The 22,885-nt window shown below is 46.6% G+C and overlaps 1 long non-coding RNA gene across 1 annotated transcript; it reads left to right on the top strand.

The window, feature by feature from the left end:
• The first annotated feature begins 565 nt into the window (after positions 1-565).
• On the top strand, positions 566-18,460 carry LOC111933347 (uncharacterized). The gene is made up of 3 exons (XR_002866653.2): positions 566-774; positions 8,468-8,605; positions 18,111-18,460. It is a non-coding gene; the product is annotated as an uncharacterized LOC111933347 (long non-coding RNA).
• The last annotated feature ends 4,425 nt before the right edge of the window (positions 18,461-22,885 follow it).

Here is a 22,885-nt window from a genome sequence, read left to right as displayed (position 1 = left end):
CTCGCTGCAGCCGTGGGAACCTCGTTAATGAGAGCAGGATCCATCTCTGAGTCCAGATCCATCACCCAACTGGGAATCAGCCTGGCTGAGTCAGGCTGCCATCTCACTGAGGGCTGCCTTTGTAACCTCTCCCTGTGCTTTTATCCCTCAGCTGAAATTTTTAATGAAGCCTCAGAATTAGCCCAACCAAGTCATTTATTTATGGGTTCATGCTGATGACCTGGTGAGACTCGAGGTCGCTGCAAATGTTCCAGTGTAATGCGAGGCACAGCCAGCCCAGACCCTGGCACTGGGTTGTAAATACCTAAAGACATTCTCGACAGCATTATTTCTGTATTATTATTATTTTAATGCTGAACTGTATGTTTTAGAATACACAGCTGTCTTTGTTCAGAATAAACCAAAAATAGCAGATTTTCCTCTGCTTAGCTGGGTGTTAAATTATTTACATTTCAAAACCCATAAGTAGAAACAATGACTGCATTTCCAGAGCCTGCTCCTGCTGTCAAATATCCTTTTCTCTTCTGCAACCTAATTTAGACTTCCTTTTTAGAGTTGCAGTTTTGCTCCATTTTCAATTGTGTTAGAGGAACCAAGATTTCAGGCCATTATCTCATCATTCCCATGAATAGCAACACGAAATGTGCTTGTGCTGCTGGGACACCAAGCCTGCCTGGGAGGACATGGCCACTGAAGGAAATCCAGAAGAAACCACACTGCCACAGAGAGTACTGAAAGCCCAAGGAGAAACCCCAAGGCAGGACAGGATGTAAGGTGAGGGGTAACGTGGGTCTTCTCCCACGTAACAAGCAATGGGACAAGGGGAAATGTCCTCAAGGTGTGCCAGGGGAGGTTTAGATGGGATATTAGAAGAAATTTCTTCATGGAAAGAGTGTTCAAGCATTGGAGCAAACTGGTAAAGAAAGTGGTAGAGTCACTAACCCTGGAGAGGTTAAAAAACCACATAGATGGCATTTAAGGAGATGATGATGGACTTGTCAGGGCTGGAGTAATGGCTGGACTCAATGATCCTGGAGGTCTTTTCACCTAAATGATTCTGAGATCCCAAGATGCTTCTTGGGGTCAGGGCTGCAATGTTAAACCCAAAGCCTGGAGAGCAGCCCAGGTGAATGGAAGTGCTTTGATAGGGGTGCAGGTTGAGACCTGAAGATGTTTCAAATACCACATAATTTCACCAGGCTGCTTCTCTGAAGAGCTGGCTGAGCCTCAGCTTTTCTTTTCTAAGCCCCAAACTCCCCTTGGCACCTCCCTGTTTCCCAGTCACCCTTGCCAGGTGCTTTGCTTTGTGGCTGCCAAAACCCTTGTGCAAATGCCAGCCACCTTTGCCCTGTTCCCAGTTAAATCCCTGTGTGCATTACCACTGTCACCATGACTAAAAGCCAGTGAGGGCTGAGTGTCACTGTGAAACAAGGATAAACCTGACAAAGGAACATAGACATTGGGTCTATCTTCTATGTCAGTTGACCAAAACTCATTATATTTGTCACTCTTGAAAAGCATCCCATTGGTGCCTACTCCTCTTGGACACCCATAAAAGGAATATCCTGCATCTGACTGGAATCTCAGCATTGCCAGCCCCCGTGATTTTAATACCAATCTTCTGATATTTGGAATTTTTCATAAAGCTGTGGCTCTTGGATGCAAGTAATTAAGTGAGGCTCAGCTTTCACTGAGAAATGAGAAGTTTCTAGTCTTTGTGTTTTTGAAAAGCTGGAAAATGTGCCTACAGGCACAGGCTCCAAAAGGCAAATTAAAAGAACCAATATGTTTTATTTCTTTTTAAAACAATTGTGATTTAGGGAGGGGAATGGGGGGGCTCGATTCATGATTTATACATTCTGCACTTGGCAGCTCTCCAGTCTCAATGGTGGCTCCATGCAGATGGATCTGGGGCTTTCTGAGAGCTGCACAGCATTTTTCACCTGGTTCCTCACATTACGTTAAAAAAAACCAAAACAAAATCTCTATAAGATTCTATTATATTAATATTATATTACTCTATGCAATCTCAAAAAAAAATCTCTGTAAAATGTATTCTGTAGCAGGCACAATTTAAAAACTGCACGTGCCATTTTAAAGCCTGGTTCAGATCTGACCAGGTCTAATTTCACGTATTTAGCCTCAAATGGGAGACACTGCCATGCTGCCAACATGCTGAACGACACCTTTAACTGGGGGGGGTGACACTGAAGGTTTGGTGGCACTGTGCATGTTTAGAGGGCTCAGTGCTGGGATTGACCATTTTGAAAATCCTGCTGGCACTTGCATCACCTCTGTGTGTTATTTCTTAACCTCACGGCGCTGTTGCTTCCTTCCAGAGCAGGAGAAGCACCTCCCTCCCCTCTGTCCTTCTGTGGAGACAGGGGGGAGTCCCCAGGGGCTTGGCTGATCCAAGGGCAGCTCAAATCCACAGGCAGCCCCAGCTGAGCCTTCTCCCAAAATTGCAGTTGTCTTTGGAAAGAGACACCCGTGTGGTTTTGGGACAAGGCTGTCCAGAGCTCCTTCCCTCACTGGCAAGGATGGGGATGCTGGGTGGGATAAAGCCTTTCTGGTGTGCATCAGACCTTTCACTGAGGCATCCTCTTGCGTACAGGAAGGGCATGGAGCAGGCACCATAGCCCCTGCAGCAGGGACAGGTCTCTGCATGGGCTGCTTGTGCTGGTCCCGGTGTCTGGAGCCCCTCTGTGTTGGGGCAGGGTCAGTTCCCCTTTCCTGCTCCCCAGCCTGTTCTGACACAGAGGTGAGAGCTCTCCTCCTCCAGGGGTTTCTTGGGGTGTTCATGCCCCAGCGCTGATCCCCAGGGGCCGTGCTGGGGGTTTGGCCCTTGTGAGAGCAGGGGTGTTGGGGACCACCATGGACAAAGCTTCTGCAGGGTTTGGGGCTGAATCCCAGCGCTCTGAGCAAACCCCAGCGTGAGAGCATCAGCAGGACCATCCCAAACACTTCTTCCTAGCAGTGGGGCAGGTCTTACTGCTGCACCCCCTCCCTCTCACCTCACACCCCGTTTCGTTTTTTGGTGAAAGCCATGGCAGGCAGCTGAGAGCAGATCAAAACCCCAGCGAGGCTCCTCTTCCAGAGGGAGCCTGTCCTTGCTCAGGTTGGGGTGCAAAGCAGGGCCCCCATGGCATGTCTGGGGTGTCACCGTGCCCGGGGTGACACCGTGTCAACACGAGGATGCTGCTCCGCCGTGCCATCTCCTGATGCTGCTGGGGAAGGCGAAGGACACAGCTCCACCTTAAACTGCAGAGAGCACCTTAAGCTTTCTCCTGGCCTCCTGCCACCGAAAATGCTCCAGGCGGAGCTTTAATCAGAAGGAAGCCTGTGCTTTGCACTGTGGGGGAAGGGGTGGCCAGAAGGACGTTTCTCCATTGATTCTTTAATTTTAAAACTTTATTTCTTGCATGGTGCTGGGCGCTTTTTTTTGTTGTTGTTGTTTTTGTTGTTGTTTTGGCTTTTCCTACCCGCTTGGCACAGTAAATTTCAAATTGATTTTGCAGTCCTGTCTCCCCCATCCTTACACTCTCCCTTTCAAAGGTAATTGAGGCCAGAAGTTTCACTTGCCCCCCTGGCATCCCCTCATCCCCTGAAACCCTGAAAAGGCTTTCAGCAGCTGGGCGTTCATCAGGGACACGCTTGAGGGGGAGCAGGACATCCTTCCCTGCTCGCCTCCCCACCAGAGGCGTTTTTGGGGGTCGGGGATGTGCCTGCTCCCGGGGGTCCTCCCATGGAGCCTGGATGCCCTTTGCAAAGCCCTGACAGCCCCCCCGGCTCTGGGCTGTGTCCCCAGCCCATGGATCTCCCCCCAGCCCAGCAGAACAGAGGGTCTATTTTTCACCAGGCATTTCCTGCTAATCAGACCATTAGTCCTTGCGCTGATTAACCAGCTAGTTCTCAATTTAATTAAAACATACGCTTTTTGCAAGAGCCAGAAGTTTCAATCATATTTTATTCTTACCATCCCAGATCTGATTGGCACTAACCATAAGTACCAGGGGGAAACCAAAGCAATTTACCTTTTCCCTTGCTGGGGGGGGGCATCTGGCTGCTAATTGACTATTCTCCCAGGGAAGCTGCAGATTTTTATAATGCTGCTTTGCACCAGAGCCTGAAGATCTCAAGGCACTTATCCTTTCTCAGGATTTCGCACAAATACAGAGTCTTTGCAGGTCACACCATCTTTCTAGGCTGCTGGAAAGTGGGAGACTTCAGGAGCCAAGTAGGAATTTAGGGTAGGGAAGGCCACGATCTGTGGCAATTAACCCCGAGCTGTGGGTGTGTGAGCACAGAAATGGCCAGATGTTTGCTCTGCAGTGAGATCTGTGAGTGCTGGGTTCCCCTGGGGGAGAGCCCGGCCATACCCAGCCCTGCCCCCGGAGCATCGGCCCCACATGTGCGGGGGAATTCGGGACAGGGCTCTTTCCTTCAAAAAGTAAAGCTTTGGTATCTCATTACCAACCTCAAAAATATTTGGCTATAACTTACTCTTGAGGTTTGGGCTAAGTCCAGGTACTCCATCAAGAGAAAAGTCGAAGCTAAATAAACGAGTTCAAGTTCAGGGGCGTTCCCCTGGCAGCGCCCGGGATGCCTGGGGAGCTGGGACAGCCCTTCTAAGAAAAATTACTGCACAAAAGGCTTTGGAAAGCATTTTCCAGAAACAGTTAATGGGTGATCTTTCGTCTTGCAAAAAAAAAAAAAAAAAAAAAAAAAAAAAAAAAAAAAAAAAAGCAAAAAAAAACCAAACCAAAAAAACCCCAAGGTAATAATTTGCTCCTCTGCGTTTCCCCATTAGGCAGGCTGTGCCTGTTGGGATTTATTTCTCCCCTCCCCACCTGCCCGTGTTTCCCACGGCCCCTGGGGACACAGCCTTGTGCTTTATTTCACCGCCAGCCTGGAGCAAACCGGATCTTTGTAAAACATCTTCCTCTTGGCTTTGTGATCCCTGCCCTGCTCCCCTCCTCACATCCCAGGTTAAGCCCTCTGGGAATGCAGGGACACCCCTAAAGGAGTGTGGGGAGCCCTGGGTCACCCCACAGCCCTGAGCCTGGGCAAAGCTGTCTCAAGCCCCAGGAGCACTGAAACATTTGCTCTTTGCTTTGCAGACTGCAGCCAGGGTCCCCTTCCCTGCTGGATGTACAGGGATCCCGTGGGATTTAGGGAATTGCACAGCCACTGCTTTGTGTTGCAGATATTGCTTCCATCAGGAACAGTTTCCTATATCCATCTCCCCAGACACGGCCAGATAGGAATAAACAAACCCAGATTCATTGCTGGAGAGGACCTGCCTCTCAGATGGGATTGTGTTCAGTCCCAGCATGAATATCCATGTGGAAGTGCTGGGCAGCCCCTGGCCCCAGCACTGGGATGGGCTGGATGTGTTGGCCTCTTGCCTCAGCTCCCTGCTTTCATTGTGGCCACCCCCTGAGAGCTCTAATGGAATAAGGATCATGGAATCATTAATATTGGAAAAAGACCTCTGAGATCATCGACTCCCACCATCAACCCAGCCCCACTGCCAAGCCCACCACTAAGCTGTGTCCCCCAGTGCCACATGTACACATCTGAGCACCTCCAGGGATGGTGACCCCACCACTGCCCTGGCAGCATGGTCCAGCTCTGGCAGATTCTGTTTTCCATGGCCAAAATTTCCTCACCTGTTTCAAGCACAGGAGTGGCATTTGCACTGAAGGAATTGCACCATGGCTGTGTGTGCAGCAGCAGAGTGAGCTGACAGAGCCTCCCAGCACTGCTTCTGCCCACTCCATAACCCCTCTCTGCATGGGAACGGGGTGCTGCTCCTGGCCTTTGGGATGATCCCCCAAAGTGGTGCCTGGACACTCTCACAGCACGGGCTGCACACACAGGAGCTGCCCTGGAGGGTCAGCTGGGAGGGAGATGCTGTCTCTCTGTGCTCATAGCACATTTTTCTGCTTGAATTACTGCCACATCAGCCAAATGAGGAGGGACTGCAAATGATCACAAAAGCAAGGGAACTCCTAGGGTTCAGCATGCCGGGAATATCAAGCTACTGTCTGGAAAAATACAAAAAAATGCTGTTGATTCATTCCTCCAGCCCTGACATATAAATTAGGTAACTAACATGACCCGTGACTGTTTCTCTGAGAGACTGGCTGAGACATGACAAATATGCCCTTCAACATACCAGGGCTGATTACTAAAAGTGCTATGGGAATAGCTCAGAGCCTCACAGTTACATTATAATAAACAAGATGCCACTTAAGGAAAAGCACGGTGCTGTTGGAGAGCCCTCGGGTCCCACCCACCTGGCCGCAGAGGAGCTGTGCTGGGAGCCCTTGGCATGGCAGGGTATTGGTGACATTCAGGGAGACTTTAGGGAAAATCCTTGCTCTCAATGATAGGAAAAGGACTTTAGACTTTTTTTTGTTTGAAGTATGGGGTTCTGGTTCACATGGGCATCTTTCCTGGCCATCACTGTGGGCAGAGGGTGTCCCTCTGGTGAATTCCCACAGCCACGAGCTCCTGTGCCCAAGAGTCAAACCTTCCCAGCCCCTGAGGTCATGCTGTCCGTATAGCCACTTCTGAAAGCAGCTTTCCAGGCATCCAGAAGAAAAATCATTTCATTGCCATCATGCTGGATTTATGGCAAGTTGACAGACCTTGGAGCAGGGCAGCTCCCACCCCCTGCAGAATGCTGCTGAATCACTCCTGGAAAATGTTGGGTTCAGTGCTTGCTGCGGAGGGGCTGGGCAGAAAATGCTTGTTTGAGTTGTTCCCTTTGTGTCTTAATGCCATAAAACCTGCACATGTCCCAGAGACTGAGCCATGAAGTCCCAGTGTGAGATGTTTGAGGAGTCTTGCTGGTGCTTAGGTAACAGTTCTGCTCCTCTCTCAGCTGCCTGAGCCATTTCAGTCAGTGAGCTCCAACATGCAATTTCACCCTGAGTGCTTTGTTTCAAAGGATGACCAAACTGCAAATCAGCCCCTTCAAATCCCCAGTCATGTGCTTTAGGTTAGGCAATTAAACTGAGCAATAAATATCACTTTGTTGTGAACGAGCCTCCATTTCCTTTCCTATTTTAATAACAATAATGGTCAAATTTCTGTTTAAGAAGCAGTTTCTGGTTCTATTAGGAAATGTGCCAACCTATTCAAAGAGACACAAGATTTGTATGGAGAAGTAACAGCTTTTATTAAGCCAATTTATATAATTAGTGAAAAACTAGTGGAGCTTTCAGGAACAAGAGCCCTTCTTTGGGTCTGGGGAAAGGCAGTGGCTCCTGGCAACTGCACAACAGCTGTATGTCAGGATTGCTCTGGCCCAGGTCTCTTTGATCAACACTGCTCTGCCTGGGGCAAGGTGTCTGGCACTGGCTGCCACACTTTCCTGGGCCAGGTTTAAGGGGGGCAGCTCTGGTTTGGGAAATGTATATATATATATACATTTTTTTTCTCCAAGTTTGAATTTATCTTACAGCCTTTGGGAGCACCTCTGACCTATAGCAATCATCTCTTTCTCAGTGTTGCAGCCATACAAGCAGAAACCTCTGTTAAATACATGCTAGCTCCAAATGCCCTGTCTCAAGTTGTATGAGAAGAGCTGACATTTGGGTTCTCTTTTTTAAATGTAATTTTTTGAACCTGCAGTCTGAGCACACAGGACTCCTGCAATTTCTGCTGGCACAGCTTTTGCTTCATCTTTCAGACTGGAAGCCTCCTGGGGCAGGGACCATGGTTTTAATTATGTACAGCTCCCAGCTGAGCAGAACCATCAGTCCCCATTAAGTGAATAAATAATTACTTCAGTGAAACAAAACTCACTCCTGGCTCAAACCCATTACTGAAGTGTTCAGAGGTCACGGCGTATTTGTAAGCATAACTTAAATAAAATATGCAGGTTGGACAACCCATCAGTAAAATGTCAAATTGGCCTCCAAATATATTTTGGTGGCAGATTCTTCAGTTTATCAGTAATGCACATCCATTGTTACCTGCCACTGCCTGTGTCCCTGGACTCCACACAGGGAAGTTCTTCAAGACTGAGGAGAACCAGATATCACAGGTCCTGTGATATCTCACAGGACAGGTTTGGGTCAGTGCTCCTCAGCAGAAATGAAATGTGCAGGATGAACTCTTCTTCAGCAAGGGATCAGGTGCCACAAAAAGGTGTGCACGTTTAACACCCAAGTTGGCCAGGTGTTGGGGAAAGGATTCCATGCCTATGTCCCATCACAGCCCTGTGAATGTGCAGAGACTTTTAAGGATGAATCACCAGCAAAAGTTAATTGGGTTGTGTCTGTCACCTCCCCTTTTTATGCCAGTCACTAATTTACAGAAGAACAAGATCTAGATGGAAAGAGGATAATTAAAATGGGAAAATACGCCACAATTCCTAGGAGAAAAATACAGGTGGCAGATTGGAACACAGGATTCCCTCTTGCTTTACTTTGTTTTTTCTCCTCTCTCCCAGACAGCTCTAGAGAACAATGAATACTGTGCTGTGGTGCTGGATGCTCACCCTGGCAGGTTCCAGACCATCATCTCCCATCATCATGGTGTCTCCAGCCATGGCTCAGCCTCCCCTTTGCTGGCAACATCTTCTCATCAGGTACAAGATCTGCCAGCCCCATCCTCCAGCCACAGCAATATTCCCTATTTTAAAAAGCTCTGAAGATTTTGAGCAGCTTTTGCAGGTCACCTTCAGCTGAAGCCTCCATGCCCAGCCACGCTGGACCTCACTCCAAGTGTTTCTGGGCTGCTCTGCCCTCTTAATCACACCTCCACGGTTTTATCACCTAGATTTCCCCAAGAGTGGCTGCTGTGAGTGCTCAGGCACTGCTGATTAAAGAGAGAAGTCCCCAGTTGTCCTCACCATCCCATCAGTCACTGTTGATGTGGCCACACATTGCCCTGGGCCCCATTCCTGGGGCAGCTCTTTATTTCCTGTGTCTCCCTGGCACTCACCAGACTGGTGACACCAAACTTTAGAGACAGGTATCACCTCATGGATATTTTATCCTGGAGGTGACATGGAATATCCACTCCATACCCTCCAGAGCCACCAAATGCCACGTGCCATGTATTAGGCACAGGATTGTTCAAAGAAAAAGGATAAAAATCACAAATGTTGCAAACACACAGCGGGCAGACACTAGAGAAGTATTGGACCCACAGAGTTAGGAATCTTTTTGGGTAAAAAGGCAGAGATTATTGCAGGAAGTCAGAGAACAATGCTTGACTATTTAAGGACAACTGGTGTTTCCTTTCTGAACATCAGCACTATTTATTTGTTTTGGGGTCCAGCCAGATCCCACTTGATGTCTCTTCTCCGGTTAAGGTGGAAAAGTATTTGCAAGGACTTGCTCAATGTTACCAAAACAGAAGTGGCCTATGTCTCTATTCATCTTCAGTGACACCTTGGAAACCACCTGTGACTGTCACAAGGTGTTATGGATACCAGAAACACAAATTAATTCAAAAAGCTGTAGAATTCTTGAAAAATGGTCCAGTAAGGCTGATTAAAATTAAATGCCAGAGGCCACCAGCAGTTGGGAAGATGCTGTCTGATCACTTTTGCATTGTCCTAATGCTCTTTCTAAGCCACCCAGTGCAGGACATTGAAAAAGAGAGGATATAAATGAGCTTTTGCAATGACCCAGCATGATATCTTGCCTGTGAAAGAGGTGCATTTTCCAGCCCCACTCTTTCCTGAGCAGGGCTGCAAACAGCTTCCCTGCCAACCCTACCACGCATTTCTGATTTTCCCTATCACAATGTCAGATTTCAAAGCAACATCCAGAGTTAATCCCACACCAGCTTCAAAGGTTTTATTACCAACATATTCTAAAAGGAATATTTAGGCCAGTCAGGCTAGCTGATAACTTGAGGAAGAAAATGTGGTCCTGTTCTGCTTCCAAACAAGGTGTCTTTCTGCCTGTGAGTGTTGAGCTGCAGCATCTCTGCTGTGGAAGGTTTCAACTGATCTCTAATTCTTCCTTTCCATCTTGTACATCTTACAGCCTTCTGTATTAACCAACACCACAATTAAAAGGTCCTTAAAGAAGTTTCTAGTGCCTGCTTTTGAGGATGACGCCTTTTCAGGTGGGAAGTGTGGTATAGGATGACATGAAATAGGAGTGTTACCTCTTAAAGCCTGCTGAAAGCAGTTGTTTTCCAAATCCCTTATCTGAGCATGGAGGAATTTTCCATCCTACTGAACAGGAGGGGTTTTCCCTGCTCCTCAGTGAGGCAGTGGACACTGTGCTACAGATTCTGTGTTATCTAAACCAGGGTGAGAGCCCTGGTTTCCATACCCAGCACTGACATGTCTCCAAACAAAAGGACAATAAATTCATGGAAGTAAAAATCCCTGCTGTCAAATCACTGTGGTTTCCTCATAGGTTGGCATCACCACTGCCATGGGAGATAATTAGCACAACCAGCCAAGCACTCGAATTTCCACACTCTGGTGTGGTCAGGGCACTTTTCTCCTAGATGGGAACAGGAATCTCATTCCTGTGTTCACAAGACTGCTCCTCCTCTATTTTTGAATAATTCTGTGAGTCCCCTCAGACTAAGGATCGAGGAATAATTTCACACCAGCAGCCCGGCATTTCTTACGCTTGATCTCCAGCCTCACCTGACATGTAAAAACGTTCCATCAGCCCATAAGAAAAGCAGAGCAGAAAGTGTGGTGAAGATTCACAGAGAAGCAGTGAGGGTTAATTCCACAGACTTCAGTAATTCACAGGAAAGGACAGGGCGAGCTGTGTTTGCATAAACAGTTAAAGGTTATTTCCAAATATTAACCATGGCAGCAGAAATCACAATTGCTTTGCCAATCAAAAGCAACATGAAAACATCAAAGCTTTTTTCTGCAAATCAAATTCCAGTATAATAAACTATTTAACCCTTTCCATTAAGCAGAAATCAAGGAGCCACAGCAATTAGGCTAGAAAAGGGGAAAGAAGCGGATGGAGCCAAAATAGCAGTAGCACATTTGGCCAGCCCTGCAGAAACGACACAAAACTGGCTGGATTCCAGTGTCTGGTTGCTTTGCAGCTCCAGGGCAGGTCTGGCTGTACAATCTTTACATAGAAATCAGACTCGCCCACTCCTCCCTCCTGCTTTTCTTACAGCAGACAGCGGTAGCGGGGGGAGTCCGTGGGCCAGATAAAGTTGCCTTGGTGCTTATTCCATTAGAGACAAGGAGATTTTCTCCAGGTTTTTAATTAGAAAAAAATCCCAGCCTCGACCCAAACACACGTCTCCTGCTCGTGTGTTAAATGGCTTAATTTCCCCTTCACTTCTACTGCCCTGCAACTGCTTCTATTCCTTATGTCATCGCTGATGACAGAGTTTGCTCGAGGCCCTCAGTAATGAAGTGCAAAAAAAAGGTATTAAAAATACAGGCCACTTCTCTGGCTGACTGAGGGTTGGTTTTTAGTGCAATTGAGGGGAGAAAGGGGTGTTTTTTTTTCTTCTGCCTAAATAATGAAAGGACTCCACAGGGCAGCCTGGAGCATCAGGCACTGTTTCCCCCAGACAGCTCCTGCAACCCCCAGTCTGGGAAACTTGTTGGTTTTGGCTTCATTTCCAGCTGGCCTGATCTGGGAGCAGGTATCCCATGGCTTGCAGTGCTCTGATGTTGATTTACAAGTGCCCCAGTTACAAAATCAGAAGTCCTGAAGCAATAGTAGCATTTATTTACAGCAAACTTTCTCTCTTAGTCATCCATTAGCAACTGCAAGCTGTTAATGAGTGTCTTGCTACTGTTCCATACTGCTTTGTGGTCAGGGCTCATAAATTCACTTTGAGTTCACAATCTCATTAGGTTTCTTTCCTTATTCCCTTAATTTCTAGTCTTTTGAGCAGGATTTTGTTCTGAAGACTGGTCCTGATTTGATGCATTAACCTCACTGATGACAAAATCGCATTTTAAAAAAGGGCATTTTGTTTGCTTTGCTGCATTGGTCATAAAAGTGCTTTGAGTATTGCAGATGATCTAGAGGCTCCCAGCCCTTGAAAGTCTTGGTGTTTATGTAAAGATGATTTTGTGTCTCTGAGGAGAACCATCCCTCTGATGGCTCCTCTTCATGCCAGGAAACAAGAAAATAGCAGACTGTCCTACGGCACCAACCCTCAGCCTGCTCGAGGGCAGATGTCAAGCTGGGCTGTAATTCTTGTCATTCAATCACCCCTGAGCAGGGCTGGAGCCCTCACACACTGTCCCTTCTGTGTGTCCCCCTGGGCAGCCCTGCTGGATTGCTGGAAGCTGCCCAGGACACGCTGGGAGCCAGCAGCCCTGGCACCAGGGCTGTGTCCAGCTCACCCCACAACACCCAGCCAGCCCCTGGCCTCTCTTGCCTTGCTCAAAGCAGGCAGAGAGTGCCTTTACACCCCTGAAAATGAAGTCAAGCAGCGATGCCTTAACCAAAATCTACAAGAGCCCTAATTCTACTGAAAGCTTAAAAACAAAAGAGGAAAAGTGGAAAAGCCAGCTCTTAGGTGTCATGAATAAATTTATTTCATTAGGGACCCTCAGTCTCTTTACAGGAGACGTCTGAGCTGCCTTAATTCTCTCCAGATGAGCTGGAGGCTGAACCCCCTCTTCACCTGGACACCAGAGCCCTCTGCACCTCACTGCTCAGGAGGAGACTGTGGGCTCAAGGTGATGTGGAGCTCGTGGGAATCGCTGCCTGCCTGATGTTTCTGCAGCTCTGCTGAATTACTAAGTGCAAGTTAGAATTGTTTCGGGTTTTTTCTTTTTTTTTTTCCTTTGTTCCTATTGTTTTAGCGAGCTGTGGTCGCATTCCTGGGGCAGTGTCTGCTTTTCAGATTGGCAGACTGTAGGTTAAGCTTTCAATTGATTTATGGCTTGTTTTTCTAGGGTGGTTAGCTAGCTAACAGAAAAGAGCAAAAGGATCCACACCACATATGTTATCTTGTTTTCAAGGTCTTTCCAAGGGTTTTGGCTCAGGGGCTAATGGAAGGCCCCTCTTCCATGTGGGAAAAACATGAAGTGGGAAGAAAAGTGTACTTGTACTCCTTGGGAGTTGAGAATTGGGGTTTGGAGGTGTTTTAAATTATTTTGTGCAAACTTCAGGTGTCCTCATACACTGAGCTTACATGCTTGTGTGTATTCTCACAACAGCCCCACGAAGTCAGGAAATGCTGATTCCATGTTTCACTCAGAGAACCGAGGCACAGGAAGAGAGGTGTCTTGCTAATGGGAAATGCAGAGCACTGACCTGCCTGAGGTGGAGCATCCTGCAGGAGAGCCAGAAATGACTGCAGTCCTCCCTCCACGTACCGCTGTAGCTCCCTGTCTGACCTTGCCTAAACCCAAGGTTTCCTCACAGTAACCAGAGCTCCCTGGCACTGACCAAACCAGAGCTTTAGACCTGTCCTGGGAAAGGCTGAATCTCTGCTAAGGAGCAACAGGCCCTCTCTTATCTGTGCATTCCTGTGGGACACCCCAGTGACTACAGAAATGCTGTGTTTTGGGTAGGTACCTTCTGGTGGATCCTGAGCAGCTTTGGGGTAATCCACCTCCTCGAGTTGTTGTACCATGCCAAGAACATGTTCAGGAACATTAAAACAAACCAAAACCTAAACAGAGTGGGTTCTCCTGAGAAACACAGAGGTAATCCTCCCCCAGCCTCTGCTGTGCTGTGCTACCAGACATGAGAATAAACAGCAGAGCAAGAGCACGCCTGTGGCACTGCAATTGTTGGCTTCCACACACCAAGTGTGGTGGCAACCCAGCCATCCTGGGCCCTTGAGGTGGCCCTAAAATGCTCTAAGGGCTCTGGGGTTCATATTCCCTCTGCAGCCAGCATCACACTGGAGCTGAGCATCTCCACAAGGGAAACCACTGCTGCTGTTACCCCAGATTGCTGCAGATGGATTGATGGGGAGCACCCTGGCCTGGCAGTGATGCAGGGTGGGAAAAGCCTGAAGCAAACCCTCACTCTCAATAATTTCATTTTTGCTTTGAGAAACAATGCAATTGTGACAATTCATAACCTTACGTTTTGTGGATATGTGGAATATAATTATGATATTACTGACAATAATTATCACTGCCAAAGACCCTACTTCCTTGATTTCTCAGTATTAAATGGGGTCTAACAGATCTGGGGGAGAGTGAGTGTATTTAACTGGGAAATAAGAAAATGGAAGAAAGAAGAAAAATATTAGGATTCTATCACATGGCTCTTCTCAGCTTTCGATTTGCCCTCCCCGAATGTTTCCAAAACAGCAGGAATACGACTTGCCTGTAGGTCTGTATTATGCAATAGTGATTTCTTTGTTTCCTCTCACTTTAAGGTTTAGCAACAGGGGAGAAAAAGCCCTCACATATAGAAACGGGGGAGGGGAGGTGTTGAGACGATGCCGGCTCCCTCCGAGCGATTAAAGGTGAATTGCATAACCACTGCCGAGGGGTTGCTAGGTTTTACCACGTCCCTGCTCCGTGTTCAATATTAACAGTGCTCGTGTTTTTGGCGGTGTCGCTGCTGCTGAGCCTGGGCACGGCCACCAGGCCCATCTGGCCGGGTTTCCATGGAGCTGGTGGCACCCCTTCTGTCCATCCACAGTGAAATCCTCCCTCTGCATGGCCAAATCCATCCCTGAAAATGAGGCGTGTGCACACGGGGCAGAGCAGTTTGTCTGTGTTTTTTTGGTGCCTTGTGGATGTGCAGGGGTGTTTTCCCTTGGAACCAGCCTGCTCTGGAGATGATGCCCATTTTGTCTGGCCTGGTAGATCTGCGAGGGTGCCTGTAACCCTCCTGGTGCCCTGGCACAGGCACCTGGGGACAGCCTTCCCACCAGGGCAAGCTGGGATAGGATGGGGTGAGGATGGTTTTACCCTAAAAAAAAGATCACAGAGAAGTTTTTTTGCAATGAAAGTGGAGAAACACTGACATAGGTTGCCTAGAGAGGTCGTGGCTGACCCATCCCTGGAAACATTCGAGGTCAGGTTGGACAGGGGTCTGAGCAAACTGGTCTAATGGAAGATGTGCCTGATTGTTGCAGGGGGTTGGACTAGATGGCCTTTAAGCAACCTTTCCAGCCTAAACCATTTTATGATTCTCCCCTGCTAGTCCTCCTCCTCATCTATCTTCCTTCTGTTTCCTGGTTTAAATTAGACTGTAAAATCTTCTGGATTAAGATGCAAAATATAAATGCAGTATCTCCTAAACCGTGGGTTTGCCTTCTTTTCCCCCAATAACATAATTCTCATCAAAACCTTTCAGATTCACATTTAAAGCATTTTAATGGAGTTAATGGTGCAGATTTTCAACATATTGGCTTCCTGGGACCAGTTTAGGGCCATGCTGGGACCAGTTTTCCATCCATGCTGGATGTTGAGAGGCTTTGCTTGCTGTTGGTCTTTGGAGCAGGGCAGTGCTGGATATTAGAGATCTGCATATTCAATGTGCATGTGAGCTCAGTTTTTTGTTATGTCTCTAATTAGGCTAAGTAGGGTGTTGGATTCAAGAGCTAATTAGAAATGACCACTCTAAAATACATTAGGATATTGAGGGCTGTGTGCTGTTTGCATATTTGGGTGCCAGCTCCTGCTCACCTTTGTGTCAGTAATGTGATGAGTCCATCCACTCTTTAACCTGTCACATTATTTTATTTCTTCTCTTTTTTTTGACAGATACACCATTCCTAAGAGAATGAGTTTCTAGTGGTGGGAATAAACACAAATAAGGCATGGGATTGTCCATGGCAAAAGGGGGAAGGGAGTGTTAGGCAGTGAGAGGAGGGAACTGGCAGTCAGGATTGGTCCAGCCCTCTAAAAACAGTGATGTGAGTATTGAAGAGGGAGGGTCCCTGGGAATCCAATGTCTGCTGGAAAAAAACAAGTAGTGGAAAAAATATCAACCTCTAGCTTCCTAAACCTCCCCTGCAGGTGAGGGCAAGGCTGTGTCCTTTTGGCTGTGGCTTGGCAGCACTGGAGTGAGTTTGGTCTGTGCTACATGGTGTGGCCCAGGCACTGCCACCACTTGGGGTGTGGGAGGGAAATCCAGGTGAGCAGGCGAGGTGCAGGTCTGAGCTGAGGAAAACTGTTTTTAAATGTTATATTCATTAATGTGGTGCTAAACTCCAAGCTCTCCTTAGCTGGGCTGACTGTTGGGTTTCAAATTGTGCCAGCTCCTATGTGTTAGACTGCTCTGGGCCCTAAAGATGTGTCCCTGCAGTGGCTCCCTCCTGCACACCCCCAGTGCTGCGCAGGGACTCGGCCATGTGGAAAAACAGCCTTGAAAAATACACCCTCACTAAATTTTCATTAACATTCATAAACGTTTGGGCAACAATGGGTTGTGTGAAGCCCAGACTGGAGCACAAACAGCTGCACCTTGCCTGAAGTCTGAAAGCAAAAGGGTTTTTGTAAAGCTGGTGTAAGCCCAAGCTGGTCTAGGTCCAATATTTGCTTGGCTCAGTTCTGATTCATTCCTGAATTCGAACTGATGAACTTCCAGCCCTCAGGTACATTTATGGGGGATGAACATGGACACACCTATGGCTTAACAGAGCCATAATTTCTCCCTGAATGCTTTATTGTTTGAAAATCATAAATAAAGTGAAGTGAAAAGGACAAGCCCCTTTAATCTATGAGTGGTGTGCTAAATGACGGTGGTAAATCTCTGCCTGCTCCATGGCAGGTAGAGCTGATTTGCTCTCCCAAAATGGCAATCATTTCTTCCCTATACTGAAGGTGTGCAGATGAGGGGGGAAAAAAAAAAGTCAACCCTACTGTGTACCAGGCTTGGATGGGAAAAGTGAGCAAGGCATTGCAAAGAGCCTGGGTGTAATCTGCTATCCTGATACAGGAAATGTCCACCCTGCACTGGTCCTGAACTTTGTCAGGCTCCTTTCTTGCCTCCTCCTCCACATTTCTTATCACTCCTGATCTATTTATTGCTCTGATTTTCATGCTTTTCCAGCCTGCTAGAGGAGGCTGTCTCAAGGCTGGCATGTTCAGGTGTGCCAGAGAAACCTCTGTCCCCAGCAGCGTGGGGGCCACCTGTGCCAGCAGCCCTGTGGGCATCCCCTCTCCCCTCCAACACTTGGGTGATGGAAAGTCATTTTCATCGAATCATAGAATGGTTTGGGCTGTAGATCATTAGTTCCAACCCCCTGCCATGGGCAGGGACACTTTCCACTATCCCAGGTTGCTCCAAGCCCCATCCAACCTGGCCTGGGACACTTCCAGGGATGGGGCAGCCACAGCTGCTCTGGGCACCCTGTGCCAGGGCTCCCCACCCTCACAGCAGATATTTGATGAGCATTACACGGCAGTGTGTGATCTTTAAAATACAGATGTTCACACAAGATGCTCAGAGTGCTGTCAGTGCTTTAAAGCACGTTTTGTGTCCCCAGCCAAAGGGTGTCCCCTGGGCTGGGGGACACCCCACTGGTGTGGGGCTGTTCTTTCAACCTGTATTTCAACCACAGTCAGGATGGAATAAAAATCAATAAATGCTTGCAGGTTTAAGCATAAATATCCCTTCTGTTTGGGGCATCAATATTTATCATTTGGTGAGGAGCAGACCTTGCACATGGCATTTTAGTGTGTTTTATTTGCAAAGCACCCTGGGGTGGTTTTACACAAAAGCTGCTGTATTGAATTTTCTTATGATATAGTATTAATTTGTACAAACTGCAAATTGATGCTGACCTGGTCTCTGATGGGCACAAGCTCTCATTTTAATTCATATAAAACCTGTAAACCTGTCCCCCCTCTCAGCAATGAGAGCTTCAGTGCTGGGGAAAGCAAGGGGACCCTCTGGGAACAGTCAGAAAAAAAAAAAACAACAAAAAAACCAAACAAACAAACAAAAAAACTGGAAAGGTTTTTTCCCATTTGTCCCATCTCTTCAGCTGAGATGTTTCAGCTGAGGAAAACTCTACCCCTGGAGCTTCTACCTTGAAAAAACTGAAAAATCTAACTCAGTCTGATTAAGAAAGAGGGATTAATGCTTTTCAGAATGAATTTCAGTCCCCCTTTCAGTCCCAGTGGAGTTTTCTGTAAGGCAATCAATAAGTAATGACCAGGAAAAGACTTTAAAGTCCCTTGTTGCTGTCATATTTACCAGACTGTGCATCCCAACCTCAAATCGAGTGAGCTGAGAAACTGAAAAAAGAAAAAAGAGAAGAATGAAGAAAGATCTGAGGAGGATGCTCATGGAGTCACCTTCCATCATGTTCCCTGCCTGGGGGCCGCTGGGGTGATGCATTTTTGGGCTGGAGCACCACAGTGGCTCTGTTAGAAGTCCCCAGGGTGGCACAGGGGAGCACTGTGGTCCCTCCTGCCGTGGGACCCGATGGCCACAAGGGTGTCCAGCCCTGCAGCACCCAGCAGGAGCACTTCAACATCCAGAGAAAGGAATCCTTTAAAGAACTGTGGCAGGTCTAATGGAAATAATAAATTTGAGGTTCTTCCTTAATCCTTGCAAGTCTTTTTTCTTTTTTCTTTTTCTTTTTTTTTTATTTTTTTTTATGAATGTGAAAGCTGGAGAAGTCTTTTTAGAATGAAATTACCATTTTATTGGAAAAAAGTTCTGATGTTCAGAGAGAGATAAAATTGCTGTATTATTGGCAACATGGTATTCAGCACATGGCTGCATACCTTGGCTGTTCTGCCAGGTCTGAGGATGTCTGGGCTCAAAGGAAAGGGCTGGGAGAAAGAAAACCCAAAAAAAAAAGACTTTTTGAAGTGTCCAAGATGCATGCTCTTGCAGAGGTGAAAACACAGCAGTCCAAGTCATTCCAGGAATCACAATATTTTTAATTTTTCCCCCAAAGTTTTAGAAAACTCAGACTAAGCTGTATTTTCCTCCACAAATTTCCTCCCAAAATTTTTGGCTTTCTCTTCCCAGACACTTTTTAAAATAATCTCAAATTCTCGCCTGGAGTTGGCATCTCAGAAATTTATTTCCAGTTCATTGCTGGCCAATAAGGGTGACAAAGTGTGTTTCATGAGGAGGAAAACCACTTTGTGGTTATTGAGGGCCAGAGTTGGAGACCAGCTCCCAATCACACAGAAATAGTATTTGCAGCTGTTTGCACACGACATTATTTCCTGGGCACCTGGCTTGTAGGTACAATTAAGAACTTGTAAATCTGAGGAAATCTTAAATTAAGGTACCAAAATGTGCCTGCAAACATTTGTGCCTGCCATTTTTCAACTGTAATAATGGGAGTCCTGTTAAAGCAAGGATGAAAAATTGGTGCTGTGTCAATAACCTGAATGAGTGATGCTAGAGAAAACTGGCAAGTCATCAAAAGACCCTGTTCTCCATTTAATTCTCTTCCTAGCTCATTATGGATTATCACGTTTTGTCTAGTTAGTGGCATGATTATGGAAATAGAAAAACTATTTCTCTCTGCTTCTTATCTAAAAGATGAATGAGGCATGTATAATTGGCTTAAGTTATCATTTAGCAGTGAGCTCTGGTGATGCAGGGTGTTTTTTTTTTTTTGTCCTCAGCCTGAAGTCCTGAGACACACTGAATGGCTGGTGTGTTCCCCTGGCTGTTTTCTGTCCCCAGTGCCCACATGCTTAGCCCAAAGCAATGCACCTATTAGGGGCTGAGGTACCTTTTTTTCCCGGAAAAATCAGTTGTAAATAACTCAGCATGCGGAGATGATCATCAGGGCATAAATCACCACCACTAAAACAGGAGCTGAGTGGCCTGAGCACATCCAGGGAGCCACAACCACCCTCACCTGGGACTCAGTGCTCATCCTACTGCCCTAAACCTGCCTGAGCTGCAGCAGCACCTATGGCTTGTGTGATCCCAGAAACAGGATTTGTGCTCTGGGCCCCCACCTCCTGGAGTCTGCTGGAAAAGGATGGGGGATTTTGAAAACATTTTTCTTTTTAATAATATGAGAGAATAAAGATGACAAGAAGAGGGGAGGTGCCATCACCAGGAAGGGTTTTTCTTTCCCCACGTGAGGTTCTGAAGTGCTGGAGGCACTCCCAAGCAAGCATTGGGATGCTGGGCTCTGGTTAGGGCTGTGTGAGCTCATGGGGACCACTGTTTGCACACATTTGGGCTCACAATAGCCAGGCTTTGGTGCTTAAAAGCATCTGCCAAAAAGTCCATCAGTCATGGGCATCATTGGTGCTGTCATTGCATTTCCTGAGGCCTCAGGGGACACTGGCCAATGATGTTAATTGCAGACTATAAAACATTAGGAAAAGCCAAAGCAATTTTGAAAAGGACCTTTTTACCTTCCTGTGATCTCTTACATCTTTACTCCAAGAGAGAATACTGTCTGGGAAATAAAGAGGAAATTTGTTCATCTTGACTTTCAGAGTGGAGAAAAAGAGCAGTGGGAAGGAGAGAGGATCCTTTCCGTCTGGCTCACAGTATTGCAGCTTAGTTCTAAGTATTTTATCCAAAGCCTATTTTTAATAATGCCAAAATAATAATTGCTGAAATTCCTTTTTTTTTTTTTTTTTTTCTCATGCAAAGCATCATTGGCAAAAATTTTTTCGCAGCTTCCCTTGGCAGTCAGTTGGAGCAGCAGAATCTGATGGACCCTGACGATACAGGGGGACAAAGGCAGCTTTAGAGGACATAAAACTATCTGGGCAACAACTCCCTCAGTCCAAATTGCCTCTGTTGTGTTCCTCTGTTGCCTGACAATATGCTTTCAAGAAAACACAAAATGTTGTTCTCTTTGTGGAAAATTCTTGCAAGATTTTTTTTTTTTTTTTGCATGTGTTTACTGAAATAAGGAAAAAAAAAAAGGCAAAATGGAAGCAGGAAAAAAAGCCCAGAAAAATGACAGAATTTTTCTCTCCAAATTACCTCTGTTGTAAAAAATGTCACAGAAGACTTCACATTCCAAAAATACCAGCCAGCTCCACGAGCTGTGAGTGAATGTAGACCCAAGTGAGATGAGAATCAGGCCTGATTTGCTCATAATTATGTTAAACTCATATAAAACAATTTTCCATTTTTCTGGAACCAACCCCCAAATTGTACTTTTAATATCTAGGAATACGCCAGTGAACAATCCATTACATTGTCCTCCCACAGTTATTATTTTCCAAGGAGACAGGGAGATGACAGGAGACTGTGGCTGCAGGTTGTGAATGAGCAGCAGGAACAGATGGGTTGGTGAGAAGCAGCAATCCTGCTCTCCTGCTAAAAATGCTACAAACAGGAACCCCCAGCTAACGTGCCCCGAAAATATAGAGCAGTGGAACCGTCCCCAGGCAGAGGATTTCACAAGGATTTCCAGGAAGCATCAATATCTGTGCAATGAGAAAATGGAGCTGCAGATGCTGAAGTGCTTATTGCACTTTTAAAAAAAATAGGGGGACAGCTTCAATTATCCCACTATCATGTACTAAATAAGGCTGATTAATCAAGGTATAAGATAACAGGAGGAGTTTTCAACACCATTAATGTGTCTCATGGGATTCACCCTTCTTTTGGGTAATGGGAAGCTTCTGGTTGTGAAGATGTAGATAATAAGGATTTATGGCATCATAATGTGCAGTGTTTTTCATAAGGGACACTATGAAAACATGGAAACTTGACAGCAAATACTGTTTCAATTATTTAGTTGCCTACTGGCATGCCAGGATGGGGCTGTCTCTGGTGTTCCATCCTCATCTCAGCCTTTTGCTTCCTCTCTTTGCCTTTGTCTCCCAGCAGCTCTGGTGTTTCTGCTTCCAGGTGTGCACAGCCCCTCCTTGCCAAACAACTACCTTTAAAAAACAAAAAGGAGAAAAGTCAGATCAGGATCTCTTTGCCATTCCAAATTTTTCCAGCAATTTTGCTGGACCACAAGTGGGCTTCACATGTCCCTCGAGGTGAAGGGTCCAGCAATAGTTCTGCTGGTTGGAGCTCCAGTGGAAATGAGAATAACCCACAAAATGATGCTCTTAGGGTGAATTTTCACAAAGGGTTTTTCCATACTCCTGCTGGGGACTTTGAAGGAGATTTGAGCAGAAAGGGCAGGTACAAAACCAATGAGAGATGCTGGAGGAAACCTTAATGAATCAACAGTTGAGTTCTTCACCTCCTTTCTAACCAACCAAAGTCAAGAGAAGTTTCTCCACCTTTTTCTGTCTTCCTCTGTCTTGTGGGCAATTTCACAAACAATTTCACATCTCATACTTTGAGCTCTGCATCAGCCTTGTTCATGATGATTTTTCTTTTATTATTTCTCTCTACTGTGTCAGTTTTCTGGACCCTCAAGTGTAAATGTAAGACCCTGCTTCAGTCAGCTCTTGACCCAGGATGGTGTGAGCTGTGCCACCACTCAGTGCCAGACCAGCCTGCCAGACCATGGAAACACACTTGGCAATGCCATAACTCCATCCTGGCCATGCCATCACCCCATCTGGGTGACGTGAGGCACAATAAACACAAAACCTGACAGCTGGACTGCAGTGAAATATGTGTGCTGCAATGTGCAAGCATGACTCAGGCACTGCAGCCAGGCACTCCCTGGAGTCTGGCCGTGTCCCAGAGACATTTTTCTCCCTGGCTTTAGTTGACACATCCGGGCTGATACATTATGTTTATGTTTTTGACAGGTTATGATGTAAAGGAGTTTATCACTTCCTCACTGGGGGAGGACACAGGGTTGAGAGAGCCTGGCTGACCTTTTAACTGGGTTCTGATATTTCTTCTGCCTCTTCCCACGCAGTCCCTCTCCTGCCACTGTGGGACAGGTGCTGGAACACTTGTCCTGGATCCTGCAGCCCCCTGTCCCTTCTCCACACGTGGCTCTTAGGGTCATGATAGGGGGTTGAGTGCCCAGTCCATTCCCATGGAGCATGCACAGCCTGCAGCTCCAGGTATATTTATTTATAACATAATCCCACATGCTCTGCAGTGCT

The sequence above is a fragment of the Cyanistes caeruleus genome, chromosome 10, assembly GCF_971803275.1.
Source record: "Cyanistes caeruleus chromosome 10, bCyaCae1.hap1.1, whole genome shotgun sequence".
Taxonomy (NCBI): domain Eukaryota; kingdom Metazoa; phylum Chordata; class Aves; order Passeriformes; family Paridae; genus Cyanistes; species Cyanistes caeruleus.
The sequence above is the reverse complement of the archived record's forward strand: the minus strand, read 5'-3'. Positions and strand labels throughout refer to the sequence as shown.